The sequence below is a fragment of the Haemaphysalis longicornis genome, unplaced genomic scaffold (assembly GCF_048455015.1).
Source record: "Haemaphysalis longicornis isolate Haplotype H1 unplaced genomic scaffold, Haemaphysalis longicornis Haplotype H1 scaffold_2, whole genome shotgun sequence".
Classification (NCBI taxonomy): Eukaryota; Metazoa; Arthropoda; class Arachnida; order Ixodida; family Ixodidae; genus Haemaphysalis; species Haemaphysalis longicornis.
Window position 1 is genome coordinate 191,256,587 of NW_027526295.1, and position 23,357 is coordinate 191,279,943.

The following is a 23,357-nucleotide window of genomic DNA, read 5'->3' on the forward strand; positions in this document are numbered from 1 at the left end:
AACACAAGTTGAATGCAAAATTGTAGTCAAGGCAGAACACAAATAACCCCAATGCTCATGTCAGCTGCATGAATAGAAACAATGGCAAAGAAAGGAGTCTCAATATTAAATTAAAGTGTGGCTCGTGGCACCAGTACACTAAAATTTATGCAGTGCCCTGCATGTGTCCGCAGCACGTTCATCTGCTTACAATCACGCAAGGTGCAGGCAGTGTTGTCTGCTAATCATCCTCGCCCATCCTATTGTAAAACTTGAAGTTGATGACCATTTCAGTTACTCCAAACTCATCAGTGAGAGGGGGAAGCTCTGTTAATGTCCTTTCGAGTTTGACACCATCTTCACACGGTCATTACAACTGCCTGTAGCCGTCGGCCAACTTGCCACACCCCAACTACTGCATGCATGCACAGCGCCAACTTGCTGCAACATGATCAGTGTCTTAATCAAGCGGACCTAACACTATCAAATTGGAAATAATACTACACTACCTACAAGTAATGAGAGGTAAACAGAATGCAATAGTCTGCAACCAACCCGTTATAACCAGATTTCAAAAGTCGATGACAGTCACGTGGCACTCGAGGAGATGGCTGTCTTTAATGTGGGAGATCCAAGGAGAGAAGCGTTCGCAGACGTTGGTGCATTGATCTCGGCAATTTGCCAGAGAGTACCGTCATGATTGTCATGATTTAGACCAAACTTCGTGCTCCTCCAAAGCGTGATTTACTTGTACCGCCCAACGAGAGCGATAAGCAGGCTGACTGTGATGTGCACCACTTGATTGTTATCAATCCTGGTTGTGACAACCTCAAGCCACAAGCGGGCAGTTCTCCGTAATGCGGAAGCTCCTCGCCGCGAGAACTTCTGGCAGTGCCAGTAGTGCACACAGGCTTTTTCTGGCATTGTTGTGACTTCTTCATTCGGCAGTGCCATCTGTTTTCTTGTTACTTCAATGCCAGAGTGAACCAACCTTGTTCTTGCTTCTTTTTTCCAACTGTAGATCCTTTGAGCTTGAGAAACTTCATTAGCCCCTTTGGTTGCACTACACATGCACGCCGGTGGGATGCTTTCTTTTGTGAAGCCTGTGACATCCTTCCTCAGCCAAAAAAAGAAAGGGCGGCCAACCTTTTTATGCTCTGCTGATTTATCGACTGTACTGCTCACAGCACAGATGTGAATTGTAGCATCGTGGAATCTCTAAGCCTAGCCTGTTCTTTGCTGGAGTGCCACCTATTTCTCCAACATCACCCGTGCTCATAACTTAAGTAAAAAAAATATGGGGATCTGTTCATAACTCTTCAGCTTGTCGACATCCCTTTTAGGTATGTTGGTGTTCTTCCAACACATTTTCTAATACCCTTGTGATGCCGAGGTGTGCAAACTACAATTTTGCAAGCTTTTCTAGTACTATATTTTATTGCAACACCCATAAATGTGAGAGTTCATTGTTTCCATGAGCCTGCCCGCATGTGCAGCATGACTTCTACACGGTGCTTCCGTTTGACAGCATGCACTGCCCACAGACCACAGTGCCAACATGTTCTCTGGGTTTGCAACGTGTCCCCACAATATGTCGAGAAGGTTCAAACAGATGACAAGGGTGGCACGACAGCTGTTACTCTTCTTGGATTACCACAACACATTGCCATAACTCTGTAAAGATTTTTTCTGTCATGCTTCAGCAGGATGTTGCGACACAGCCAGCAGGGAGCACTTGTATGGTGGAAGGCACTTACAAAATTTTTAAACATGTTTGGTGTGGCTTGAGGAGGTCCTGCCAGATTTGTCCGAGCCAAAATGTACACATCTTGATAAGGCACGAAAACACAAGACGTATGTTAGGCAGAAACAAACAGAGCACCTACTCACAGCTAAGTCTATTTTCACAAGAAACAGATATGCTCGAGTGAGTGAGTGAAACACTGTATTAAGGACGAGAGACCATGAGGCCCTGTGGGGAAGTGAGGATGGCGGAGGGGGAGGATAAAGGGAGAGGTCACAATTCACACAGTGTACACAGTTCTATTTTTAAGGTCCTATTCACAAAATGCACATTTCACTTTGTCAGTGGCACCAAAATGCACAGTTTGCACTGTTGACATTGGTCGTGGATGGGTATGGCCAGTCCGGCAAAGTCTGTCAGACCGTTACACCAACTTGTACAGACCGTTTTCAAGCGCGTACTGGGTAATTATTTCTCGACATGTGATGCATGAAACATTTTGATTCAAATGTAGCACTTCTTTTTTTTGAAAGGATGAGTGATGGCTGGCTTACGCATTTGTCTCCCCACTTCTTGATAGTGTGAGCCTACGACAAGGAAGCCTTTGTTCAAGTGGAAACCTAACCACTCAAAACTAATCAAAGACGGTAAGGTAGAGCAGCAAAGGCCAGCATTGTTGAAACGTGCTGGGTGCCCAGAGCACATGCTCACGAGTGCTTGCAAAAAACAGCCAAATGGGTGAAAGCAGGTGCAGAACAGCCATAACCAGAATAACAAAAAGAATGGAAAAGGGTGCACCTCGTTATTCTGTACGTGCACAGGCTTTCATATCACTTCAAGAACGTGGCTGCGAGATATGGACTCAAGGTGGTGTTCAAGGCACGCAGTGAAAAAGAAGGCTGAATCAAAGGGCAAAGTAAGAAACCGGGGCTGGGAAACAAAGCACTGGTCGCAACATGTTCACTGTGCCTAAGGAGTGGTTTACGATGTTAGTACATCTGTCATGTGATGCAAGTTACATCAGATAGACTGGGTACTGTGTGTACACAACTATAAGGTCTTGGAGGCCCACCAAAAAACAAGAAGCTATTGCATTTGGCCGCTCATTGTGATGACTGCAGGTGTTCAGCTAGATTTGAGATCGCCACATGTGGGTAGGTACAAACATTCCCGAGAAAAAAACGAGAATTAGAAAAGACAAATAACAACTGTTCTGAGCAGTGGCGTATCCAGTGATACTTTGTGTGAGTGAAGAGTGCGATATGGTGGAGTTGATACCGTGGATGTGGACTTCGGATCAGGGATGACAGAGGCTTCGTAATGCTACTTTTGGGGACTGCTTCCTTGGCTTCGATTTAATGCCACTGGTTTCGAGTACATTCCCTCATTGGGGTATCGTCTGGACAACGCTTCATCACCAGAAGGTTATGTTGCTTTTCCATAGTATATTCCGGGGTTGGCACATCCAAACCAGCTCTCACTTTTTCATTTGACCATTTCATTTCTGGCGAAGCAGTTTCTCTTTTCTGCATGCAAACAGGCCTGTCAATTTTTTTGGAACTCTTACACTGCAACGTTTTGGTGTCCTAAACCTAGCGGTAAAAATATGCAAAGAAAGTAGAAGTGGACACTTGCGCGAGCGCCGCCTGGCGCCGCCATTTTGCCTCGTGCTGACGTGCAAGGGTTCTTCGCTCAGCCATTTTGCCTCAAGAACGTGCACAGGATTTTAGAAGTTGGGACGAGATGTTTGCCTGACGGCATCGCCACCGCGCGTAAACCAGCCAGCGAGATGAGTGTTCTGTCCTACAACGGAGGCGTCGTGATCGCCATGAAAGGGAAGGACTGCGTGGCCATCGCGGCTGACCGGCGTCTCGGCGCGCGGGGCCACACCATCGCCCTGGACTTCAAGCGCATCTTCGAGATGGGCCCCAAGCTATACTGCGGCCTGCCGGGACTCGCCACGGACACGCAGACGGTGGCGGAGAGGCTGAGGTTCCGCACCAACCTCTACGAGCTCCGCGAGGGCCGCCGTATCAGCCCCAAGACCTTCGGCTCAGTCGTGTCCAACCTGCTGTACGAGCGTCGCTTCGGGCCCTACTTCGTCGAGCCCGTGGTGGCGGGGCTGCACCCCGTGACCAACGAGCCGTACATCTGCGTCATGGACCTGATCGGGTGCATCGACGAGCCCGAGGACTTCGTGGTGTCCGGCACGTGCGAGGAGCAGAGCTACGGCATGTGCGAGGCCCTCTGGGAGCCCGGCCTGGGCCCCGACGAGCTCTTCGAGACCATCTCCCAGGCGCTCGTGAACGCCTTTGACCGAGACTCGGCCTCGGGGTGGGGAGGCGTGGTGCACATCATCGAGAACGATAAGGTCACCACCAAGTACCTCAAGACGCGGATGGACTGAAGGCGGGCCACGCTCGCGGCATGTCTCGGAATAAAAAAAGTGTCCATCCGCGTTCGTTCTTTCTTGAGTGGCGGCGTGTTGTCTCGGGCTAGGACATTCGTCTCGTCTTGGCAATTTGCGACTGAGACATAGTTAACACTAAATTGGATTAATGCTTGTGGGAGGAGCCTCTTGCGTACACGTGGTGAGACGGTTTCGGTTTATTGCTCTGAATGCGCAAAGCGTGCACCAGACAATACGAAATAGAGGCTGCAGGCAGTAAAGGCTAGCTGGACTTGTGCTGGTTGTGAATAGGGAGTGTTATTTGTTGGGCATATGTTTCGCGCATTCGGGGCATTGTCCCTTCGAGTATCAGCGGATCGCTTAATCAGTGGTTGTAGAAAACAAATGTTCTTATCTGTTACGGAACACTGTATAAGGGTCATTTAAAGCGATTGGAAAACATTTTGAATCCAAAATCAAGAGAAAAAAATATAACAATGAAAAAAAGGATAAATAAAAATGGTAAGTAATTGTAATGGGAATCGACTAATCTTGTCAATAAATCTCGGGGGGGGGGGGGGGGGGGGCGGCACAGAAAACATTTCGGTGGCAGAGTAGTAGTAGTAAGCTTTATTTTGTAAACGGGGGAGAGATCAAGGGTGAGGTCCAAAATTCCATGACCCCAGAAGCTATTTGGCCAGCCCTGGCCCTACTAACCAGGCCAAACTGCTGTGCGGAGTCCGAGCTGGACAGGGCTCCCTCCCAGGACTCTAATGCGGATTTGTGGCTATTTTAGTCCCAAGTAGTTGGGCAATTCCAAACTGTATGGAATAAATCGGCCTTCCGGTGACTGTTTTCAGTCTTCATTATGGTTCTTTGGGAACATAAGTGAGAGAGTCTGGACTTGTGCAAGTATAGTGCTCGTCAGTATTTTTCTAAGATTTCTTGCTTCTTCAGCACTTAGGGGTGGGGCGTATACGCATTGATCTTCGGTGAAGTCTATGCGATATTAATTTGTGTGTGCTTTGAAAGTAAGCAGGGAGGGCGTACGAAAAGTCCAGGCTCTATGCGGTGTATGGTAGTCCTCGCAAGAGAATCGGCCGCCTCGTTACCCTCTAGCCCCGGATGGGCGAAAGTCCAGACAAGTGTGTGTTTCTGTTTTAGAATGTTTGGAAGAAGTCTTTCAGCATCCCTTGGGACGATGCCGCAGATAAAGTTTTTTATGGCCCTAGTCGAGTCAGTGATAATTAATGGAGTCCTTGCTCTTGAATTCAGCCCATCTGATTGCTATGACGGCAGTGATTTATGCTTCTTGAATATTCTGTCCTTTTGGTATAATGATAAAATCAAGCATCTTTCCATGTTCGTCAGTAGCTACGGCTGATGCATTGCCTTGCTTTACGGCCGCATCTGTGTAGATTGCGTTTAAATTGTCCTGGTATGTGAGTGTATCGAGTTCTTGCCAATATTCTACCCTTATTGTGAGTGGGGTCCATTTTCTTGGGATAAGGAGAGGTCTTACCCCGTCTCGGAATCCCTGAATGAAAGTGGTGGGGGTGGTAGTGACAGAAGATACCGCTCATACCCACTCAGGGGGATTGACCAAGAAAGAGGCGCTCACCGAGAGAAACTATATACTCAGTAAGTAAAGAAACACATTTAAGGAATGAAATTAAAAAAGGCGTTCAGGGGGAAATATAAACAGAAAAAAACTGCCCAAACGTGAGACGTAGCACCAGGAAGTGTTGAAACCGAAATAAAATCAAAACCTAAAAAGAATATTAAAGAAAAGAAAACAAAAAGAATGTAGAGAAATAAAACAAGAAGGGAAGTTGGTGAAGGAGAGGCAGTATAGGCGGGAAGGCACTCATGGCAGTGATCATACACGCTGGGATATTTTTGAGGGAAGCCCGGCATGGCCTGGGGCTAGCACGGGAGACGGCCAGATTCCGAATGGTTTGTTGGTTGGTTGCCTCCCACTATGGCTGTGCATAGGCGTGCGCACAGGGGGGGCAGGGGGGGCGGCCGCACCCCCTAATCATCTGAAGGGGGCGCCAAATTTGCCCCATGCCTTGCCGATGTAACACATGAAAGTAAAATTTCTGCTCAGAAATATTTTGTGTGTGTTGCAATTCCATCACATTGAAATAAAAATTTTATAACTATCCCTCTTTGCACTGCGTTCGCACCGCAAGGCCTTCAGTGAGAAGAGGTCGGGAGTTGCTCTGGGGGGGGGGGGGGGGGGGGGGGTGCGCAGCGGTAAGACTTTGCCCCCCCAAATTGAGAACTCTGCGCACGCCTATGGCACATACCCACGCGGGGGATTGGCCAAGAAGTTTTGTGCCTAATGAGGATGTGACCTATACTATTTTAGATCCCAAAATTTAGAAAAGGAAATACCCAATAGAATTTTTTAAATATGTATAATATAAAAGTAGAATCAGGAAGAAAAATGAGCTATGTGTGAATGTTTAGCTGGCTAGCAGGAAAACCGGCCTGTCGCCGCAACATAAGAATGGAGGGCAGACACAACATCCCTGTGGCAGACTCCTAGGGCGGAAGCGCCTAGTGACAGGACCTCGGAACTAGATAACGGAAGGTTAAGGCGTCTAAAGGTTGACTCCAGATGCGTGCGTCGCATTGGGGAGAAGCTGCGGCAATTAAATAGGAAATGTTCTATATTTTCCAGTTCGTCGCAGAAAGGCCATTGCAGAGATGGAGCCAGACGAGATTTATAAAGATAAAAATTTAGTGGGGGAATTTTGCACCGAAGTTTAGTGATTGCTACCTCGCATATCCTTGTTTCACAAAACATCGGCTTCCATGCATGACGAAGGTGGCTATAATCTCTAGAAGATAGAAGGGGGTCTTGCTTATAAGCCTGGAGTAGCTGTAGACGTCATCTTCTGCTTCGCCTTCTCGGCAATGGCACGTGCCCACAGAGGGTGATTGGCCAGGGACTGGGAACGGGCTTACTACGTAAAAGTGAATCGGTTAGAATAGTGTCACTAAATAAGGTTTTTTTAGTGACACTAGATTAGAACTTGGAGCAGAATGATAGACAGGGAAAAGTTTTCACACACTCTGTAGCAGAGGGGTAGACGTAAAAGAAAAGCACATTGAGGAGTCTTCCGCTGGACAGGGAAAAGTTTCCACACACTCTGTAGCCGAGGGGTAGACGTAAAAGAAAAGCACATTGAGGAGCCTTCCGCTGTTATGCGGAGTGCAGTGACTTGAAAACATACATAGCGGCAGGGAAGCTAAGTTAACCGAACATTCAACACCAACTATAGCTCAGTTCGTACTTGCGGCCACCCATCCCATCCCGCGCAACGCCAACCCCGACCGCGCTGCCCGTATCAACGCTCTCCGAAGCAGTAAACTCCCCCACGAAATCGACATTTACACCGACGCGAGCGTTGCCCCTCCGCTAGTTGGCACCGCATGGGCTTCACCTGACCTCCCCTCCATCCAAGGCAAACGATCCCTTAATATTCCATGTGCTACCATCCTCGAAGCGGAACTCCATGCTATCATTCAAGCATTCAAGCCATAGACTACCTCATGTTTGACTTTCACTCCTCCGTGCCTTCCCAGATACGCATCCTGGCGGACTCTTTCGAAACCCTACAGATTATAAAAAGTCCCACGTCGACCAATACCATCGCCAACAAAATCCTTCATCAGATCTCCATCCTGAAATCTAGCGGCATTCATGTTCGCATCGACTGGTCACCTGGACACGAGGAGTTTTTTTTTTTTTTTTTTTTTTTTTTTTTTTTGGGGGGGGGGGGAACCAGGCAGCCCACTTGGCTGCACGGGAGTGTATAACGTCTAGTCCTCCGCTGCTACCCGACTTGGTTCCTCCATCTACTGAGACATTACCACCAGCGATACAGCTTCTACGTTACAAAAAGAAAAAAAAAAAGACCACCTCAAGGCCCTGACTCCAACCGGCTTTTTATCCGCTCTTCCCTCGCTCCCAAGATCAGCCGAAATTTCTTTAAAAAATATTTTGCCAATGCTAGCCTTAGCCCAGAGACCCTTCGTAAATGGTACACCCAGTCTCTGCCGCCAACAATGTCCCTGCTACGCCTCCCCCACGCCCGCCAATCTCCGGAACCTAATTTGGCACTGTCCGAAGTTTGCGCGCTACAGAACCTTCAAGCCTCCTTCAAATACAACCTCTCTTTACATCGACCCTCGAACACTGGAACCCTCCATGCTGGCTTTAATTGCACATTTTTCTCGAAAAAGCGGTCTAGCGCGAGCAGAGCCTGCTCTCCTCACCCCATGCGGCCTGGTCTCCAGCCCTCTCAAGGAGCCCACTGGTTTTGGGTCGAACTGTACGCATTTAAAGGGGCCCTAAATAGGCTTCTGAAGGTCGCCATTTCAATCGCGCAATCGCTAGCGTACCCCTTCACGACAATGTATACCAAATATTACACCTCTGCGTAAAGCAGGGGCCGCACAAACACGCAACAAAGATGCTTTCTTTCTTCCTGGCTCACCTACCGCGCCTACCGCTTCCTTGCCGACCCACTGCCGTGCGACGTGCGACAGATTGCTTGTGACGCGTTCTGTGACGCACGAAGCTCTCAACAGTACGAAAATGCTGTAGCCAATCAGCGTTTCCTCCTCTGGGGGAAACGCGGATGCGCGTGGCGCTCCTGCACCGGCGGCACGGCGTATTCGTCCTGTACGGGTGGCACGGACGAATGTAGATCTTCGCCATCCGTTACACCAGCTTAGGTGAGTTTGTAGATATAGTGCGTCGTTTACAAGGTATGAATAACGCTGAAAAACACGGAGCATCTCTGCGGCCACAAACGCCCGTTACACGCGCGACCCCGGCAAGCATCTGCCTGCACGGTCGACAAGCAGCCCCCTTCAGTGGCGCTGGGTAAACTTGCACCCCGGGCCCAGAAATGTTGTCACCCCCACACGTATACAAAACAATTATTATTAATAAAACTAGTGTTATTGTTATTTTTAATAATAGTAATGTGTTCCATTGTTACCATATTAAGGCTGGTTCACACTTGCGACTGGAGCTACCAAAAGCGATATATGTCGCTCTTGTCGCTCGGCATCGCTCTCGTCGCGCGACACGAGCAATTGCTTGGCAAATTTTGCATCTTTGATTGAGATGTTAAAAAAACTTTTCACAGATATTGAATGTGTGGGCTTCGAAATGTCAATGGAAGCATGCACAATATGCAACATGCGATGTGAAATGAAGCCACAGGATAATTGTTGTGTAGTTATTTATAAATAACGGGCAATATATCAGAAAAGCAAGCAGCAAGATAAGAAGTCGTGTGTTATTTAGGGCAAACTGAACCATAATAGCTACAAGAGCTAACACCCCTAACACCGACTCGGATACAGAACACCGACCTTTTCAGTGTATTAGGCATCGATAAAAATCCTAACAGGAAGGAGCATCGTGGTGTGTCGCTCGTGATCACGAAAACACCGTTAGCAGCCGAGAAAGAAGTGGCCAAGAGCTACTGCGGCAGTACAGGGTGTAATGCGCCAAAGCAAGGCAGGGTAGGGGAAAAGTGAAGGATGATATGCGACAGCGTGAGAGTACCACATCTTACAGTCGATACCAAGCAAATGAATGCTTGCAAGAGCACTAAAGGTGTGAGGGAGTGCCGTGCCTCGTCAGAAAACACAAAGGTGGTCGCCAGAGGCGTCCGGAAAGCTTTGAAGCCTGCTGTGCCGTAGACGTCACGCGGGCCTGGAGGAGGGTGGCCAGCAACGATACGGCTGTTTGAAGGCAACACGTGCAAGATAACTAGTCGCTTCATACAGATAAATTTTCGTGTGTCTAGGAACACACCTCAAACAAATGAAGCTTGAAGGACCGCAAGCGGAGCCTGGTGCAGGAAGACTGAGGTAGAAATAGAAGTTGTCCCAGCAATTCAACAAAAGTCGGACTGGCTTTAAAAAGAAGCCACTTCGAAATATTGTGCAGGAAAAGCGGTTTACAAGGTGAAAGCAAATGACCGCCCAGAAATTCAGAAAGGACGCCTGAGCCAACTGGTTTGTCACTAAAGGCAGCCTCTGTGGCAGCAACTGCATGCTGGAAATTTCTCTAGGTGAGCATTTCAGTACATATGAAATAGATACATTGTCGGGTCTCTTTATTTCTATGGTTATCTGGTTACTGAGAATGGAAGCAGATAGAAACAGGACATTTAGCTGGGAAAGAGACGACTGGCCTTATACACGAGTCGTCTACGCGGCCACTGCACGGCTGGTCGTGTGGATGCTTGTCGGCGACGATGTTGTCATTTCCTTTTGCACGTTGTAAAAAATATTCCATCACACATTTGCAAATAATTTAATTGACATTGGCGTCCTGGGAAAATGAACTCAGTATAAAATGTGAGGTTTGGGCTTACCAGTAAAGCAGCCACCAGCCGATCGAAAAAATCCGAATCGAAGGAGGTTACGAAGCGATAAAGAAAGAAATCTTGAATAAAATATCAGATTCGTACGAGCCTGAGAGTATCGGCGCCACACGTTGTCTCACAACCGTTCGGTCACGCCCATCCTGATATGTTGGTGATAACGATTTCATTCACGTCGTTGTGCAGTCGACTGGCTCAAGACGTGCTCAAGACGACTCCCAGGTGAATCAACGTTTTCCCAGTAGCTCAGGAAATAATACCACCCTCTCCAACCAAAAGCAATAACCAAGAACAAGACGTTTGGGAACCAGCTCGATTCCCTCTTCAGGGCTTGACTGGGGTGACGTTGTTGCGCCGGTCACCCACAAAGCGCACCGCTGTGGAGCGCGGTGCCCACGTGTACACAAGTGGAAGGGTTTTTATGTTCTTTGCATCTTTTTCTCCAGTTGGTTACGATTCCGGAACGTTTCAACTAAGTCTGTTTTGCGGTCTGATATTTCACAGTACCGGGCGACGGTTTTGAAGTCGGACGTCGTTGTTGCGCTGCCCGACTCGTTCCAGTAGATTTTCTCCCTCCCCAATGCATGGGGAGGGGCACTCAGCTCAAAAATCTTGCATACGACACCGGGCGTCCTGTCCTTTGTCGCACAGTCTTTGACATTTTTTTTTTTCTAGTAACGTTCACAAAGCACTCAGCAGAACGCTTTCACTATAGCACAGAAATTTCCCCCCTCGCCCACCTCAGTTATCGTGTGGTCCCCTTCCGGGAGTGCTCCCATCCTCCGGGATAGGAGCACTCGGCGGATCGAATGCCTAATGATAGAGAGTGGGGACGTATCAGGTGTTTATCTTTTTGTTATGCAGTTTTGTTATGCAGTTAATTTTGTTGCCCTGTCCTTTTTTTTACTCATCCTTCACCTTCAAAGATGAACCTACCAAAGCAAAATATTTAGGTCATCAGCTTCAATTAGGTCATCAATTTAGGTCATCAGCTTCAATCAGCTTCAGCTTCAACACTCCAAAAGTAAGAACGAACTATGGTGAGCAATCTTTCCTGTACCAGTCAACTGAAATAATAAATAAATTAGGAGAAAAATTAAACTTCGACGCCAGTGAACTTACGTTTAAAAAACAGGTCAAAGAAGTGTTGCTTAGGCAAAACGCTCGCAATACTGATATATAATTAAGGGTTCGAAGTATATGTCTACATGTACCCCTAAAGGTAGAAATTAAAAACAGTTACAAACAAAAATATATTAATACGTAAATGTGACATAGTAGTGTAACTGATGAAAGTTCATGCGTACGAATTACTGCGTTTATGTGTACATTGTGATCCCTTTGTGAATTTGAGACCTATGCTTTGTATAATACATAAGAAATGTAGTAATGACTTTGCTTTGTGCTATTTCTCTATTACGATTCTGCTATCATGCTTAAATTTGTGAACAGACGTGTTGTTATGCACGCTGTAAATCGGGTGGCTGAGGCCTCTGTCAGGCCACGTTCGCCTTTAGTCTCAGCCTCCCCTTGGTTTTTGCCAAGAAATAAAAAATCATATAAAAAAATACTTCTCAGAATTCCGTGGGACGTCCTCACGAAAAGCATGATAAAATAGAAAGAAAATGAACACAAGGCTATCCCCTTTATTTATGTGCGCAACGAAAATACTCATTTATATTGCTTTTAACTTAGAGAAGAATGAAATAAAAAAAACGTAGATTTACCTGATCCACACTTAATAAAATAAAGTAAATGCCTATTGATTGATTGATTGTAGGGTTTAACGCGCCGACGCAACGCAGGCGATGAGGCGCGCCGTAGTGGAGGGTTCCGGATTAATTTTGACCACCTGGGGATCTTTAACGTGCGCCGAAATGTCGTACTCACGGGCGTTTTTGCTTTCCGCCTAATAAATGCCTACATAACTGTTCTATTTCTCGCATAATTTGTTCTAGAAGCTACTCGTCGGTTGTTCTTTTAGTTTAATTACACGGGGCCGCATGGGATGCGTCCCTTTCATATATCGCCATCTTCATGCAATTCAATTCAAATCGCCTTGAGCAAACCTTTAGTGTGTTTACCTTGGGATGAGCGCGACGGAACAGGAACAGCATGAGAGGTGAGCGGGAAAGCAAACGGGGACATTTCCTTGCGAAATGTCTACAAAGTCTATCGTCTTTTGACGACATTTGCAACGAAATGAGCAGATACACGGCCAATTTTTGCTTTTCGCCTCCATCAGAAAAGCGGACGCCACGGCCGGGAATCGAACCCGCGTCCTCGTGCTCAGCAGCACAACGCCTTGGCCACTGAGCCACCGCGGCGGTTAGTGCAAGCACCGAAGGAATCTGGTGGAAACAAGGGAAATCCCCATTTGTCTAGCCCATTGTTTGACACCTGAGCTTCTCTCTCTCTCTCCCCCCCCCCCCCCCCCCCCTTCGACTTGCACCCCTCCCTCCCACACAGGCTTAATTTGTACAGCTTGCTCCTTCGCACCAACCTTCCTTGCATGTTTCACACTTACTTTCATTTCTCAGTCCCCGCTTCCTCAAGATTCAATCTTCTCCATATTTTTTTTTTTTTCAAGTCATTTTCACCTTGGTCTTCGACGCGTCACCGCGAAGACTCCACAAAATGCTAAACATTCACCATGAGCCCGTACACAACATCTTATGTGTGTAAAAAAAGCAACGTGGAAAGCCGCCGAGGACACACGAGCAAAGTCTCGTTGGCCCTGATGCCTCCACCCTTCACCCCTCCCCCCCACCCGTACTGCTCCTGTCCGCCGCCCCTGGACGTGATGAAGGGGCTTTGTTAGTCCCCTGTCGTCCCATTGAAAAACAAGCTCGCTCGCTACACCCCGCTGAGCGTCGCAGTCATACCGATGGCACCCCGTCTTCAGGAATCGTTCCTTGCGCCCATCCCCGACTACCGCGATATTCCTGGATGCCAAAATTATACTCGCTTTCTTCCATTGTACCAGAAAACAAATTTGAATAGACCGGTGGGGTCGTAAATTGAACAGGCCAAAGCTGTGGTCCCGTTGCAGTCGTGTTCCATTTTCGACGTCCGCATTACACATTGTAGGAGCACAAGTGGCACCCCCCCCCCCCCTTTTTACCGAGGGGCTCCCCCCCCCCCGACCCCCCCTTAGCGACGCCACTGCCAGGTTGCTCAATGAAGTTCCACTCCTGGGGAGTGAATTGTCTCCGCATTACGCTGAAGAAGTCGAATTGTTTTGCCACCTGCAAGGTTAGTGCCTGGTTTTGTTTTAAACTTTCGGGCCTAGTGCGATGCGAAGGCAAGTCGTTACCTAGATACTCTGCCTTCATGACGTCGATCCCCACATTTACGTATTCGTCAGCCGCCATTACCGAAAAATCTCCGTGGTGGAACACGTTGAAGTCGAAAGGACTAGGCATTCGTTCTGGGTACGCTACGACGGGCCTGTTGTCTTCGTTGCGGCCAAGCTTGAGAACATTGTAAGGCACGTCCGGAAGTTCACTAATGCATTCTCTCAGAAGTGTGCCAATCTGGAACACAACACGCGTTCATCAAGTAATCGTCTTAAAAGAAATGGCGAGGTGGTCCAAAGAACTGACAAATAAAACAAGCATCGACAGGGTATGGTGGTAGACAGCTCCTTGTTTTAAATTCGCAGCCACAGCTTCATTTAGCGGGGCAGCCTTAGGCTACTGTGTTAGGCTAGTTTAACACGTGTTCTACAAAAAGCGGCGGCTTTTCTGTAGAACATGTGTTAAACTAGCGCACAACGTGATTAAAAATGCATCGATCTGAGTCGACAGCCGTTACCAGATGCTAAATAATTATTGCACGAACCTATAGTGAAGACAGCGTCTCTAGTGAAGACAAACTTCTGGATGCGTTGGATGCGGAGTCGGCTTGACATTTCTGACTGCGTACGTTAGCTAGTGCTATTTAGAAAGTTGCTGGTGCGCGCACTTCTTGAGAGTGCATGTCCCCTTACGGTGTGGTGTTGCTTAGTTGTATATTGACGGTTGCTGTACCTGTCAGCGGTACTGAATCTTCTCGGGTTAGTCGCTCGCTCTCGCGCTCACACACTGAACAACTTGCTGTCAGAGCGTCTGTCTTCAGACTCATCGGTATTTTTAAACTACCGTGTTAATTGCGTTGTGTTGGTCTGCTGAGAGCCATAAATTTACTGTGCGCCACTTTTTTTATTGTGTTCAACTGTTCTAGCGACAACTGGGCAAAAAACCGAATAGCTTGCTTGCTCGCTGACTATATATGCCGCCGGCTCGAACTTCTGCTCGAGCTCGCGATTTTTTGTTCAATTTGTTTTGGCAAACTGGCGCTGTTTGATTGGTTGGCTTAAATATAAGCGACTTATTTCCGTTCACAGGTAGCTCCCGCTTGCGAACACAACGAAATTTCTTATATGCTCACGGGACATTTCCAACTGTTACGAATGAACCAGCCAAACATAACCTCTCTGTTCCCTTGAGATAGGACGATTGGTTAATTTAAGCAAACGTTTATTCATTTTTTTTTTTCCTTTTTGGCCGAGGTCAGCAGGCATGATTGCACGTCAACGCTCTGAGAAACGCAGCACCTGGCTCGCCAGCATTAAACATCCTGGGTGCGGCTGCGCTAGTCTACATTCCTTATGTACCTTTTTGACAATGAAGCATCAACACCGTTTTTAAAGCCCCATAAGCACGGCTCAAATATTTAGGCCGTAGCCTCACATCCGTGCACGCGTGGCGACCTCTGAGCGTGTTTTATAAAAGCGACGACTTATATGTATTGGCCTAAAAAAAAAAAGTGCGCCTGAATTTTTCGCTTTAGATATAACAGAGACTTGAATCGGGGTTTCGTGCAGAAGCAGGAGTAACAATAAAAAATTACCAAAAGTTTTCTAAAAGTGGCAATTTCTGACATTTCTAAGAATTGCAGTTGTGTTGTTGCGTTATTAATTGTGCCATCTGCGCGTTACCCTCAAGAATAAACCTGTTTAGTGCGTGAGTACTAGGGGAGAACCACAAGAAATCCGTGTGCCTACTCAGAGCCTAGCACACTGTCACATAGCCGCAGAATGGCACGTTCCCGCAGAGTGGCATTGAATGACGCGTCATAAGTAGAAACTTACGCAATGTCTGGTCCGCACACATTAAATAGAACAAAGTAGGATTCATTTGCGCCTTCTTAATGGCGCTATAACGAACCAAATGAGGTGTGCTTGGGCACATATCTTCATGAGATAGTCTCATATTTTGTTTTAACTGCCGGGATTAAAACAGCGCTTAAAATAGATATCTGCTTGCATGGTCGTCAAAGCACTTTTTCCTATGGAAGTTTTGCTGGCTGCCTGGTACCATTTTGTCACTGCTACGACACATTGTTGTTTGGATTATGTGATATCGATGTCTTGGCTCATCCTGTATATTTTGTTGTATGCACGTGAGATGTTTCTTTTGTGGTGTACGTACCCCTCCTGCTCGGGCATTTGGCCCGCAGTATTTCGTAAATAAATAAAACAAAATAGTGGGCTGGCCAGCCGATGTGGTTACATTTGTTTCGGTTCGCGTAATCTATTGTAGGGACGGGAATAATTTTCTGAATAAGGCACACTGTGCCTACTCCCACCGGTGGTTTCTCCTGAGGCTGGCTTTTATAGTAAATAGACGTACAATGCATGATTTAACTACGGTCCATAAGAAATGTCCTCGGTGGTTTTGAAGTGAGCAAATGTCGTATTGTGTTTCAGGCCAAGGGCCGCCATCATTCTATTATTATATAAAAAAAGAAACGGAACACGTGGTTGCCTCGCATTAACAAAAGTAGTTTTGGACACAGCTTTTTTCCGAAAATGTACAGGTCAATCCGCGTGTATGGGTAATGCAATCCGGGAATGATTCGAAGCGTCTGAGCATTAAAAACCTCGTCAACGCTTGTTACTGATACTGTATCGCAATATTCGTTGTATCGTAATATTCGTAATATAACATATACGGCGCAAGGTTTACCGTGCAGGTTTTTTTCTCCTGTAGGAACAGTTGGTTCGGCCTGTGGAGTGCTTTTACCCATGTTTAATGTGGGACAGCAACCGGTTCTTACCTTTTGCACCGAACAGAAAGTCGTTAGGTAAAGGGTATACGTCAGCTTGATTTGCTAAGAAAAACGGGCCTCAGGTGTTTTCGGAATGTGTATTGCACTTGTTAACGAATCCCAGATTTTGTGAAAGCTGCTATTTGCTTGCAAAGAAGCTACCGCGACGCACGCCCTGCCCGGATACCCAATCAGCTTGGCTATCCGTTTAAGTGCAGAGCACTTTAGGGGCTCGCCTTGCCGTCCTATCTCGCTGGACCCAAGTAGAGCCACACGGCGTTCAATTGTAGCGGCTGCCGTCACGGCGTAACCCGGAGGCTTCGAAAGCCAAGCGGTTTATATAGTCATAAGCGTTCGAAACTTGTGAACCGCTGGCGTTTGTCATACATCTCGCCGTTGTTTCGCTCAAAGAAAACTATAGGAACATTTGAGGCAAAAAATTGCCCCCACCTCCCCGCGAGGGGAACCCTGTGTAGATGCGACGCATCGTGGGGTTCACTTGGTGTTTCCGTTGGATTGATTCTGAAATCGCGTGAAACGTGTTGGGAACGCGTATGATTATTATGTTTTATGATTACTATTATGTTTTATTGGCAAATCTTGGTCAATCTCTCTAAGTGGTATGCTTGGGGCTTCGCTGTCGCAACGACCTTTACTCCATCATTGTTGCTGTAAGTGGGAGCTTCGTTTCTTTTTTGCAAGTGTTAATCATTGCCCCATCATGCGTTGTATCAGTAACTTCTTGACGTAGTTTGAATGAGTCAAGGATATAAGGCGCGTTCGTAGCATTTGGTTCTGCTCGGTTTTGTGGCGCAGTGGGAAGAGCACCATGTAACTCGCGTTCCGCCCACAGGGTCGTGTGATCGAAACCGGGCGCCGCTAACTATTATTTTTTTTTATAGTGTAGGGGGAGGGGTGTGGACGGACAACAACGCCGTATGGAGGGACAAGGCGAGTGAATGAGATGCAGTCGCATCTAATATAAGTAATTAGCCGGCAGCACCCGCGTTCATTTAGTTAGGAACGCTCTTTGGGTTGGTTTTTAAGATAGTGATAAAAAAAAGTGGCAGTGCAACGCCGGCACGTGCGGGAGGAAAAGCAAGCACAAAAAGAACAACGCGCGCTGGCGCAGTTTCAGGCAGGGGGCGCGCGAGCACTGCAAAGACGGGAAATTTGAATTGCATTGGGTGGTAGCAGTGAGCGGATGATGGCGCTGCAGCCCATAATGGTGAATCACTTTCCCTGCACTTCCGACAGCTTTCACATTGAGTGGAACGTCTTTAATTTTTTGCACCCACCGATTTTTCGTAGTCTTTTTTCCAGAGCCTGCAAGCTGCTTGGACCGACGAGTTGTGCTAAGCGCCGGCAAATGAATATCTGAAATCTCTCGTTGACAAGCTGGTACCCACGTACATCAGGAACTACATCTCCGGCATACCCAGGGAAGAACTTAACAAGATGCGACGCGCTGAAGTCTATCCGAACCCCTTAAGCCCATGAATTTATCATTAATATTTAGAAAATAGGTGCCCGTAAACACAAAAGACAAATCATTCTGTATGCCCTAAATTATCATGGCACATTGACAACTTTATGATGGAGGAAAATAAACATTGATACGCAAAATTACTGCGTACATTTATTCCTTCAAAGCTTTCGGAGTGCTATCAATTCCCCACTGTACTACACATTCCGTCAACATTTCTGTATATAACCGCGCACGCGCGAGAAACGGTAAGCCACCGGGCAAGCCCTAAGGCCTACAGATCACCATTGTTTCTTGCGGCGAATGCCGCAACGAAAATGCCGGCATGAAACACATTTATATCTCAAGGAACCTTTAGCGACTCCATGAAGGTCAAGTACGATCCGCATCTCTATAGTGGCAAACTCGTAGTCAAGGCATTTGATTTTGTGCACTACCGCGTCAAAATGATGGCGGCGATGCTGTAGGAGTGGCGTTTTGGAGCTGTCATACATATAGCTATGTATGCGTCGTCTTGGAGAGTTTCGCAGGTCGGAACTCAACAAATATTCACAGACAACTACGGACGAACGTGCTTCCGCTCAGCGTGTGCCGCACGCGATGTCTAGTGAGTGTCCTCTCTGTACTGTGTTATTTGTAGAACTTACAGGACAAGATGTGTGCGTTTCTCTTGTCAGCCAAACGACACCCTTCATGCTCTGTTCCCTTACTTATACGCCTGCATAAGCGAATCAGCCGAATCGGCCTCGCAGAGACAATTTAGAACTTTACGTGTCAGATCGTGTGGACTTTTAAAACACCACGCAAAGCTTCGTGTTCACTTTTCTTTTAATCTCTTCTTTTCCCATCTTTCTTCTGCCCTACTTCTTTTAGGGCCTTTACTCCCTTCTCCCCATCCCCGCAGAGTAGCATGCAGGCGGTAACATGCCGGCAAACCTCTCTGCTTTCATCTAATAAAGAGCTCTCTCTCTCTCTCTCTCTCTCTCTCTCAGCCCGCATGTATGTGACACTTACCAGAATATAACGTCCTCATTCTTCTACATGATATTAAAAAGGTAATTTATGCGTTGACCATACAAAAAGGTAACTGAGCTCGGTACCAATGCACTCACGTTAAAAATTATTAAAAGGCATTAAACATAGCCAGAAACGGTGTACAGTAAAATCTCGTTAATTCGAACTCGCTTAATTCGAACTTCCAGTTAATTCGAACTGACACCCTGGTCTCGGCACAGCCCTGTACATTTCAATGAAAAAAAAAAAAAAAAAAAAAACTCGCGATAATTCAAACGCGCCGGTATCCAGAGCGGTTAATTCGAACAGGGATCCCGTGGTTTTTATCGCTCCTCGCAGAAGAAGTCGGCACAGAGTGATTACAATGTGTTGCAGATACAAACCACACCAAATTTACTTGAGATGCGAAGCAACGAAACAGAACAACAGCGTAGCCCGCGCGCTACGCTGCTGCAACAGCTTATTTCGCTTCTGCAGCGGACGCTTACTTTTAGATGCCACGCATCTCATTCACCCGCCTTGTCCCTCCATCCGGCATCGGCGTCGTTGTTGTCGGCGTCCACCCCTGCCCCATTCTCCTCGCCGCGCCAGCTTCGCTCTCCGCCGCTCACCCCCTCTCCTCTCCCACGGCGCCTTTCATCCAGCGGCCGTGCCTCTCCGATAGCGAACACTCTCTCGCGAGGGGCATTGGATTGGATTCGATTGGCTTGGCTTGGCTTGGCTTGGATTGGATTGGATTTGGATTGGATTGGATTGTGTTGCGTCATAGCCGCGGCAGACGCACTGGCGCCGGCGCGTCCCCTCACCTTTATGCGCGCTATAAAACGCGGTGCCTGCGCCGCTCCGCTCCATCGTTCCAGCGCCGTTCCTCTGCTGTTTAACGCTGCAACGTGAACCCCCTATGCGTCGCATCTACACAGGGGTTCCCGCGAGGGGAGGTGGGAGTTTTTTTATTTTGAGTGCCTCGACCTTTCAATGTATATATACGCGTTTTCGAGCATAAAGAGTGTCATTGTTCCCGAAATCACCTGCCATAAACGTGTAGTGCCTACTTTGCAATAACAAGTCCAGGGATGGCTTCTTTGTGTTCTGCCCGCGCGCTGTGGCACGATGTCCATTCATTCTAGCACCCGCCCGCTAATTCGAACTCCACTTAATTCGAACAATTTTATCGTCCCCTTTGAGTTCGAATTAACGAGTTTTTACTCTAATCGTAACTTTGGCGATTTCTAGTGGAAACTTATTTCTCTACATTTTAATTTTCTGTATACGAAAATGAAGCAAACTATTCAGGGTTCCTCTACTTACACGGGTAGGGGGCCTGTCGTAGCCTCATCGCGAACCATTGCGTCATGTTGTTTTGTGTTCCGTTGGACGCACATCGGGTCGTTGCGTGTCGATTTGGGCTTCTCGAAACAGGGCGAGGTTTACCGCCCCACGAAATACCTCTGATGTGGTTGCTATACTGCGTACATCGCATCTTCAAATGACGAACGAACGCGGCGCTGAGCTAGTACGTCACAAGGGAGGCCTGGGAACCGGCAGCCTTGTGTTCAGCCCTGCAGAGGCACGAGCCCATGGCGTAGTTGCTGCAGCGACAATAACAAAAACCAAAGCCCCTCTCTTAAAAGAGAGATGGTTAGAACGCGAAGCTATCTCCATGCAAACTGAATCAAATCATAGTCCAAAACCCAGACTGGCAAAGTCCAAAGCCAACGCCCGCGCAACGAATCCAATGGAAATTGTGAGTAACCCAAATTCGATGATGGAACGCTTATCATCATCAGCGATTTGATTACAATGCGAATGTGTCTTCCGGTGCTATACCGAGTCGTGATCTGCGCGTGAAGAACTCCCATTCTCTACGTGCATGTGTGGTATGAACGATGTGCCCTTGTGGAAAACCATTAAGTACAGGTGGCTTTCCTGCAATGCGGTTTGGCGTAACTACATCGCCATCAGTGCGGTATAGAAAGCTTAATTAGCTTTAACAAAGTTGGTTTTGATAACTCGTCCCACTCCAATCAGATTGCGCCTGATTACGGGACGCGGGTTACTCTTTTCTCTCCCAATAGCATGCGCAGAACTATCAGTGCAACGCTTGCGTTTATTTGGAGACTCCTGTCATCTTTTCAACGGGAACTCTTTGCTATCCAGCACGCGCTACCCTTTAAACTACGTCGCAACCGCTGGGACGAGAGTGGTCTGTTGTACACCCTGAAAGAAACTTAATTTCCAACTCACGTGTTACTGCGAAAAACGCAAATACATGTAGAGCCCCGTCACTGCGATCGCAAAAGCCGCAAGGCGTCGCCAATATAGCTGTCAGTGAAAAAGCAATACGAATCTTTTATTTTTCGCCGAGACCGCCCTCTCGTTACTCACTTCGAGCCTCCGGCTTTTAATACATGCCAAAAATTTGATTAAAATTGACAAATTTAGTAAAAATCTGTGTTTCTTTTATTGTGGTAATATTTGGCACGGAAAATACAGCAAGTATTTCACACCCTACAAGTTCTTCAACCGAGAAAATAGAGCAAATGCAAACATCTGTATCCAGCAGGTAAGAAATGCTGTACATAATGGCTCTGGCGATTGTCATCATGAAGGCAGAGAATCGGACATGAAATTGAGAGCAATAAGTTACACTTTGTTGCAACTGCAGTTTCGAATATCGCTGCTTCATATTTATGGAACATGAAAAAATTCTTGCAAACTGTGTACTTAAAAGCACCTTAATTGTATTTGCAGAGAGAGGGATGTTCACAGCATGGTACGTTTGTACACTCCATTGGCATTACATTTCACCCAGCACCAAAAAACACAGGTGCACTAAAAAAAAAAAACAATGTTTGGTCACCCAAACAATAACCCCACTGCACTAGCTCTGTGATCCACAACTACAAGCTACGAGAACGAACTGTATGGAACCCATCGAAGAGGAGGCTTGGAGGACACAAGTTTTTGTGCTAGCAGGAGCCAGTGCGGCCATGAATTCTGTGGAGAGCTCTACAGCTAGAGTATTGTATTGCTGCCTGAAATGCAGTGCCACACAATTATTGTTTACTCGTCACTCTTGTCCACGCTCTTATGGCTACGAAATCAAACAGAAATGAAGGGAACCACGCCCAAAAAATTGGTTGTATTCAAGCGCATTCTTTGATTATAAACATAACAATGCAACAGTGCTGGTTAGTAAATCCAGTGGAGTTACATGCAAAATTTACATGCAACGTAAAAAACAATGAAACAGAAAACTTCTGTTCTGAACAACAGAGAAACCATTGCTAGAAACTAAGCAATAGTACAAATTTGCCCAAAGGTGCACTTGCCTTTCTAGTACTGCTTGAAAGATTTTAGCGGGCACCACTTGAATGCATTTTTTTACCACTCACGCCTACGAACTTCGGTTACAAATTCAACCCGTCGAACCTGTGCAATTGTCTCGCCATAATCGCTAGCAGTGCAAGCTGAGTGAGTACAGCAGGCATAAACAAATTCACAATAACATAACGGCGAAACTGCAGACTTTGTTAATCTCGACATGACATTGTTCTACCAGTGGAAATCTAGTACACTTGATTAGCCTGAGATGAAAATCCTGGTTTCATTCTTTCAGCGCGCATACAAGAACATATAGTGCCGCTCCGCCTTGATCACTACAAAATCCAAGATAAACGGCGATGCTTTTGGACATACGAAACATGTTCACTCATCTTAATGCGTAAATCAAAAGAAAAAAAAAACGGACACATCACGTCACGCAGAAAAATTTCCTGGAGACGATACGGGCAATCGCGGGTTTCAAAAAGTTTGGCTGGGTATCTCGCACCGTCCTTCAGCATCGAAAAACGGTAAGTCTACTGGAGCACAACGCGCAATTTTTTAAAGTCACCACCACCCACCCAACCCAGCGGGCGGTTCTAAGGTTGCACAAACAGAACCGGGAGGATTTGTAGCACAGCTGGCACACACCACGGCTAAAGCCCCTCCATACTGCTCTCGTCCGCCGCATAGGCGGCCCTGACCGTGTTGGAGGGGCTTTAACCACGGAAACGGCAACTGTCACCAGCTGGCACACAGCATTTCGGATCGGCTAGAGCGTGACTGCGCAATGGATGCCGGCGTGGATTCAAAAATTTTTCGGCGCTTAACAAAATCATCGCAAAAGCACATATATTCCCGATGAACAGTTGAGAAGCTCTACTTGCGAATTTAAAATTGTGTTTG

The 23,357-nt window shown here is 47.0% G+C and overlaps 1 pseudogene; it reads left to right on the top strand.

The window, feature by feature from the left end:
• Positions 1 to 3,372: 3,372 nt before the first annotated feature.
• Positions 3,373 to 4,188, top strand: LOC144167573 (proteasome subunit beta type-3 pseudogene; annotated as a pseudogene).
• The last annotated feature ends 19,169 nt before the right edge of the window (positions 4,189 to 23,357 follow it).